This window comes from Sebastes fasciatus, chromosome 4, assembly GCF_043250625.1.
Source record: "Sebastes fasciatus isolate fSebFas1 chromosome 4, fSebFas1.pri, whole genome shotgun sequence".
NCBI lineage: Eukaryota > Metazoa > Chordata > Actinopteri > Perciformes > Sebastidae > Sebastes > Sebastes fasciatus.
Window position 1 is genome coordinate 32,425,318 of NC_133798.1, and position 7,979 is coordinate 32,433,296.

The 7,979-nt window shown below is 42.0% G+C and overlaps 1 long non-coding RNA gene across 1 annotated transcript; it reads left to right on the forward strand.

Annotated features, from left to right (window-relative positions):
* The first annotated feature begins 254 nt into the window (after positions 1-254).
* On the forward strand, positions 255-5,963 carry LOC141767115 (uncharacterized). The gene is made up of 4 exons (XR_012593777.1): positions 255-1,120; positions 1,525-1,833; positions 5,072-5,207; positions 5,369-5,963. It is a non-coding gene; the product is annotated as an uncharacterized LOC141767115 (long non-coding RNA).
* Positions 5,964-7,979: the final 2,016 nt, after the last annotated feature.

The window sequence follows — 7,979 nt, forward strand, 5'->3', positions numbered from 1 at the left end:
GTTTGACAATCACATGTTGATTTGCTTTCTTTCAGAATTCACCTGGCAGCACTACACAGGTGACGACCATAAATCTTTCACTAGTTTGTTACAGTAATCTGCCAATCACTTTAACAACTCATATACTCCTCTTTCTTGCACGTGGTTAGATTCTGAGAATTGTTGAGTTCTGTTCCAAGTAGAGTCACCTCTTGAGCCCACCCTCTGGTTCCTCCTCAGGTAGACACTGTTAGCTCTGTCAGTACTGTTGCTGTTGTTTGTAAGCTGCGAGCCACCAGCTCAGCCGTTGCCATGTTGAGAGCTGTGTGGAGCCAAGACACATGCTTTGCATTTAAAATATAGCACTTTTAATGACATTTTAGTGACTTGCCAGCCTTTATATTGGACAAACCTTGCCCAGTGTTGCGTAACTTTCAGAGAAATATATTTTTGATGCTGACAAAACCACAAGTGATGTTGGCAACGGCCAAAAGCAACGATGCTAATTATCTGTGCGCTTTGAGATATTTCCCATGAGGAACAACGTATCAATCCCATCAATCAGGCTTCCTTGTTGTCAAAAGATGAAGTCAAACTCATCAGACAAACACAACTCAAGCTCTCCCTCTCTCTTGCATGTAATTAGATCCTGACAGTTGTTGAGTTTTGTTCCAAGTAGCGTCACTCTTTCACCTGTTTCACCTGCAGCTGCTAAATCTCTGTAGTTTGAGCAGAGTCACAGTAAATGGCCAGTGGATAGTCAATGAACTATAGGATGCATGCTACAATGCATGGGAGCTTACATAAATTAAATTTTATGTTGGGCAAACTTTGCTGAGTATTGTGTAATTCTCAGGAAAATGCATCAGGTAGCTGACAAAACAACACGTGATCTGGACGTGGAAGCGTGTAATAACAACGCCTTTGTTTCTTTTTTGCGTGTCATGTGTATGCCATGTAATCTATAGGCTACTGACTGCAATGGAAATGCATATATGTGAATATGGTATGCTCAAAGCTAGTGACGTAGAATAAAAAAGTCAGAAAAACTGCTTATGGTGGGTGGAAGGGGAGGTGGATGGTTCCAACAAACACAGGACTTTCAACCAGGAGGCCGGTGTTCGTATCCGAAAGTGTTGAGGTATGTTGAAGTTACGTTAGTGATGTTTGTGAAGTATTTTCCGTACTTATGTTACATTGTTTACGTACACATTTTGCTTAGTTTATGTACTTTTCCTCTCAATCTAACTGCGGCCTTTACAGTTTTTTTTTGCCTAAACATAACCGCACACCATTTCAAGGTAACGATGTGGCGTACGGCACACGAAAAGCTTAAAATGTGTTATCATGACACACAGAATGTCCTTAATATATTGTGTTATTTATACGCCTTCCATGAGATCGGGTAGACGGCTCTTATTCCCTCCGATTTTTTGTAAAGACTGGACTTATGATCAGTTATTTAGAGGTTTTTGTTTTCTGGGATTGTGCTTTTCATTCATGTTTCCTGTTTTATTTTGATACTCACCTTCTCTTTCGTTGCAGGTCACTTCACTTCCTGCCTTTGTGTGTTTTCCCACCTCTGCGATTGTCTGCCCCGCCCTGATTGTTTTCACCTGTCCATCGTTAGCCCTGCTGTCACCTGTCCCTCATCATCACCCAGCTTTCCATTTGTGTTCAGTATTTGTGCTCCCTCGTCCTTGTGCCAGTTTGTCATTGATCAAGCTCTTCAGACCTTGTTCCTAGTGTCAAGTTTTCCCAGTGAATGAGTTGTGTTCCTGTTTTTTTCCTTGTTTCCGGTCCTTGGATTTTTCTGTTACCTGCCAGACGGAACTACTGCTTCATTTGGACACTGTAAGCTTTATTTAATAGATCACTGAAATCATTCTGATTTACTACTGTCTGCATCTGGGTCCAGTTTCTGTTTTGTCATTACCAACCATGATGCACTAATTATTATATTATTATTTTCCCATGTTTTTATGTGTAACTGACTAATGGGGACAACAATTTCTGAAACTGGACCAGTATTGAGGGAGAACGCCGTAACGGGCAGCCACAAAATGAGCTGCGAGAGGAAGTGAGCAGCGTTTATGTAATGTTATGTTTACTAAATGTGCTTGTTTCTGCCACCGACAGGCTCAGATTGTTATTTTAAGTGACAGTTTGTTGTTGTGTTCAAGTCCCGCTTAAGGAGAAGTCTTGTTGTGAAATCTGAATATCTGTATACTCTGGTTCAAATAAATATGAGCGGCCATCAAATTCAAAGACCTCATCCACATTGTCAAAATCATCTAAATATTCAACCATGACATTGAAAATCTTTTAGATAACACTAAGCTACTCTTTCTGTACTCCAACACAACAAACTCTGCCCGGCTGCCACTCGTGTTTCCACCATGGATGTATTCCACTATTCCACCGCTGTTTTACAGCAGCCCTATTCAATTACTTTTATAGAATAAGCCAGTGCCAAGGGGCCAGGCATTTACATTTCCTATATGTCTGATCTGCAAAGCTAGGAATTAAAATGACATTACACATTTTTTATCTTAGTAGGTTGTTGTTTTAATAAACACAATATTGCATTTAACATCTTTTTTCATTCAGTTTGACTCTCCTAAACAAATTCCCTCTGCTTAAACAGCCTGGGTTAAATCTTTCTAACAAAATAAGTATTTCTGTGCTTAACAAGACATAACTAATGAATGGACTAATTAGCCTACTAATAAAATGATGATCTTCTAATAATCAAAACACTAAAACATTGAATGTTAGTAGGTTATTTAAATCCGTAACAGTGTCAATAGCATAAGTGGTAACGCTGATGAGTTAAAAGGCCAGATTGAGGTCTTTAAAGGGCCGGATTCGGCCCACGGGCCGCAAATTGAATAGGCCTGTCTTATGACAACATTTCACCTCACAAGATTTCAGAGCGAGACTTCTCATTGAGCGAGACTCTTTCCATAATGTTGTCACTTATAATAACAATCAGAGCCTGTCATGGCAAAAACAAGCACTTTTAGTGGACCTAAACGATGGTACCAACTTGCCCCAATAGGAATACATTACAGCTTGTGAGTGGCTGCCGTCTACAGCTTCTTCTTCTTCTTCTTTGGGCTGCTTCCGTTAGGGGTCGCCACAGGGGATCATCTGTTTCCATCTCTTCTTGTCCCCTGCATCTTCCTCGGTCACGCTAACCACCTGCATGTACTCCCTAACCACATCTATAAAGCTCCGTCCACATGTCCACAGGCTCCGTCCTTTCCACGCTTTCCATTCATTGTCTACGTAAGCAACTATTTACCATTTGAGAGACGGACCGTCATGTCGCCCGCTCCTTATTTGCATAAAGTTGAGGTTTAGGCTACTTAATGCAAATCAGGGGAGTCCGGCGCAACTCGCCGCTTATGGAAACTCCCTAGAAACTTTTAAAATAAACGTTGTTGAAGAAGAAGAAACCTTTATTCGTCATATACATACAGGTACAAACATGAAATTTGACCTCTGCTTTTAACCCATCCTAAGTATTTTAGTAGCAGTGGGCTGCTGTAAGCGCCCGGGTAGTAGCTTTAGTATCTCGCTCACCGACACTTTGACATGCAGACTGTAGGAGCCGGGGATCGAATCTCCAACCTTTTGGATAAAGGTACAGCCGCTCTATATCTAAAATCCATATGATCTAAAAGAAAGACAGATTCAGCAAGTGCATGGCTTATTTCTCGCATTAAAATGTTTTCAGAAACACATTTTGGTGAACTATTTTCATAACATAATAGAAGAAAGTTTCCAAATGAGCTGCCATGTTGGTTCTGGTTTGAAAGCTGGGAGCAGCAGCCCACGAGGAAAAGTGTTCATCCAATTAGGTGACTTGTGTCTGGTGGCATCCCATCAAGCGTCCAATGCTGGGAAGAGAAGCGATCCCTCGAGATAAAAAAACGCCCGTGTGGACATGTACCTTCATCACCATCCTTTAAACTTTCCCTTTCACTCTTTCTGGTACCTCTCTGTCCTCTGTCACAAATCACTCCTGACACTCTCCTCACTCCACCCTGCTTGCACTCTCTAATTTACCTCGTCTGCCCTTTGCAACAGTTACTTTGAACAGTTGACCCCGAGTATTTAACTCATCCATCTTTGGCACCTGTACTCCTTCATCCTCCCCATTCCTCTCTTCTCCCTCTCATTCACACACTTTCACAAGTTTTTGCTCCCACTGCCTTTCATTCCTCTTCTGTCCAGTGCATACCTCCACCTCTCCGGGGTCTCCTCATCACGCTCCCTACTCTCCCTACAGATTACAATGTCATCCGTGAACATCATAGTCCACGGAGACCCCTGCCTGATCTCGTCTGTCAACTTGTCCATCACCTTTGCAAACAAGCAAGGACTCAGAGCCGATCCTTCATGTAATCGGATCCTTCTCTAGACTTCTCCATTAGCATTCTCAAAGCAAACATCTGTAATGCTCTTACCCTGGCATGAAACCATACTGCTGCTGGCTAATCATCACCTCACTTTTTAACCTAACTTCCACTACTCTTTCCCATGACTTCATTCTGTGGCTGATCAACTTTATACCTCTAGTTGCTACAGCTCTGCACATCACTCTTACTCTTGAAAATCTGTACCAGTTCTCCACTCTTCAGGCATCCTCTCACTTTCCAATCTAGTTAAAAACTTCACTGCCATCCCTCCCAAACATCTCCAAACCTCCACTGGTGCGTGATCTGGGCCAACCACCTTTCCACTCTTCATCCCCTTCATAACTGCCCCCACGTCATACTTGCTAATCTGACGCACTTCTTGATTCACAATCATCATCCAACCTTCTCTCTCTCTCTCTCTCTCTCTCTCTCTCTGGACCAATTTCAGGAATTGTTGTCCCTATTAGTCAGTTAAAAACAAAACACATGGGAAAATAAGGTCTAGGTTGTAAAATACTGAATGTTTTAAGATCTCAGCAGACAGGCTTCCTTGTTGTCCAACTCATCACGCTATAGAACCTTTTCCTACCATGCGCTCTTCATTTGGAATAAACCTCCCGCGACCCTTTGCTGACCTGCTGCTCTCTATTATTAACACCCTGCAGGTTGTCCCTCCTGCTGGTTTGCTACACAGCTTTACCTCCTCCACCTTTTCAAGTTACCCTACCACATCTACCTGCCCAATTCAACTTCAACTTTCAATTTGTCCCCGGAGGGCAATTGGCATTTGCAGCAAGACAGGTAAGACAATAAGACACAAGAATCCTACAAAGGGTACATCAAAGGGGCGGCGGGGCACTGAATGTTTCGAACTCGGGTGGGGTAAACAGCTGTGGTCACAGCAATTACAAGATACAAGATTTAACATGCTGAATTTTGTGACAATTAACCTACCTTTGTAGTTCTCAAGCTGTGGGTGGAGATACTGAGATGGGGGGGTAGTGAATTCTAATAAGCCTTCGGACGTTAGTGACGCGGGTCTGCTCTGGTGAAACTACAATGTTCTGAAGATGGACTACAAAAGGCGCACGCTCTCCCCGTGCGTTGTTAAATAGCGCCTTCAGTGACAGGCTACTTCACCCGTGGTGTGTGAAAGAGAGATACCACAGGTCCTTCTGCTGCTGGAACACTTTATCAACGTATAATAAAGGATTATCTGACCTAACGTGGACAACCGGTGAAAAATATCACTTCATTACCAAGGTTGAAGGAAAAACCTACAGTATAGGCTATCACAAAAAGTTATATGATAAATAATAATGTTTTTTATGTGTTATGGAGAAGGTGTAGAACCACTAAATGTATACTTCTTCCTACTCCCTTTCGGATGTAGTATTTATTTGTTAATTGACAGTTTGCTATATCTTTACTGTTCATTATATTTGTTATTCTTGTTTAGTTTTTTAATTATTTGTTACTTGTTCAAAATAAATAAATAAAAATGAAGTGAAACAAAATGTTTTTTACTGTCCACTGGTATTTATCAACATGAATCCCAATTAGTGTATGACTGTATGAAAATGTATTGCAAGATAAGCATATCGTTTGTTTTCATGAATGGTGCGTCGCTTTAAAAGTTGCGGCCGCACGGAAGGAATTGTGGGATGTTATTATTTCCTTCCCTTTGGTAAAGGATGCTCCAGTGTATCCTCTGCTAAAGGAGATAAGAAAGGAAGCATTGAAGCACCTTTCCTTAGTATTTAGAGAATTCAAACAGCTTTTATCATGGCTACTACTTAAGACACTTCTGGGTCATTTCACTCCGTTAGGAACCTTCCTAAGCGAAAAAGGCTTTTTCGACCGCAGCCATGATATGTCCCCTTTAAATAGCTTCCTGTCCTCTGCACTCATCACACGACACCAGTAAGTATTGTAAGGAATATGGAAACATGCACACATTCAAATTAGATTGAACGTTAAATTTGTCAATTTGGCATCGTCTTATATGTTTTTCCCTGGTCTTCCAGCTATCTGGGAAAATAATTTTCTGTCACGTTTTGCATGCAATCTGCCCATAAAGCGAAACATACCGTTATGAACTCAGCTGTTCAATCACAGCTGTTTTCTTGAATGGTTGTGGGTTGAGTTTAAAGTGTATTCATGGGAGGAAAACTACTGTATTTTTTTTTTTTTTTTTTAATATGCTGAGGTATTCAGAAGAGAACAGGTGATTGAGTGTGTGTAATCTACTGTTTGATGAATTGAACATTCTCAGATGGGATCCATTATCAATGCAAAGAGCTTCCCTGTGAAGCCAATGAATCTTTTTGATAATAGATTTGCTTTGACAGTTATGACTAATTGCCTGGGGCATCGACGGGCCGAGGAGATAACGGAGGTGCTTCTTTCAAATTCCCACAATTAGTGGTGTTTGATCTGAGAGAGAACCGCTATGTATGCCGGTGCCTTAGGCATGAATTAATTAAAGCTCTATGAGCTCTTTTTGCCAAACAACAAACAGGGAGAGGAGCCACATATATGAAGCAACTGTTTGGCTCAAAACAGAACAGTGTTGTGTAACCATCTTGATAATTGAAATACAAAAGAAAACACTACCTTAAAAACATCAGTAAATGTTTCCATTTCCATGGACAAGCTGCAATCACAAAGTAAAACATGAGACCAAGGCCCCTTGTTAAGTTACTGTGGTTACTTATTTTCAACTTCAGGGCATGAGCTCTCCAATTGATATAAAATTAGCATGACCACTTTGCCATTATGTGGGCCTATAAAAGGTTTCTGACGTGTGTTTGTGTGTCACATGGGCAGCCACAGAATGAAAGTGTGTCTGAGAAGATGAAACTGATTGCACGCGTTCATTAGCAAATCCCAGTGTTTTTGAATGCGAATGACTGTAATGTGTGTGTTTGTGGTTTCTCAGTTGTTAAGCAGAGACGCTCAACGTTGGGGTATGACCCTCATGATGTTAGTCAAGGTTTTGGTCAAATACCGACACTCGGGCAGTGTAGCCCTCGCCAACTTGATACCGACGCACAAGGCATCCTTTAACATCTGTATAACATACACCGGGCTTTCAGCTAATTCCAATGTAAACCCATCTGCATCATTATTAGACACTAAGAGTAACGGACGTAGTATTTAAGAGTCTTCTAATGCCTACTTCACACTACACAACTTTAACCCTGATTTTCCACTCCCCGAAAGTTTTTGTAGCAAAAGCCCCAGATCAGAAGCAAACCGCTGTTGGCTCGTCGCTCGCACATCGGCACTCAAGCGTCATGTGGGAACTGCTCAAAGACGCGAGCCGAGAGGCTCACCGACGCGAGCCGAGAGGCTCACCGACGCGAACCGAGAGGCTCACCGACGTGAGCCGATGCCTCACAGACACATTGCAGATATCTAGCATGCTAAATATCTGGACCTGTCGGGGACTCCGGCCACGAGCTACAGCCACTGAGAGCTTGAGACACGGGTTGAGGGGGAAACCTATTACAATAGGAACTTACTGAATGTGTTGCATTTGCAACACGGAGCAAAGTTGTTGTTCCACAT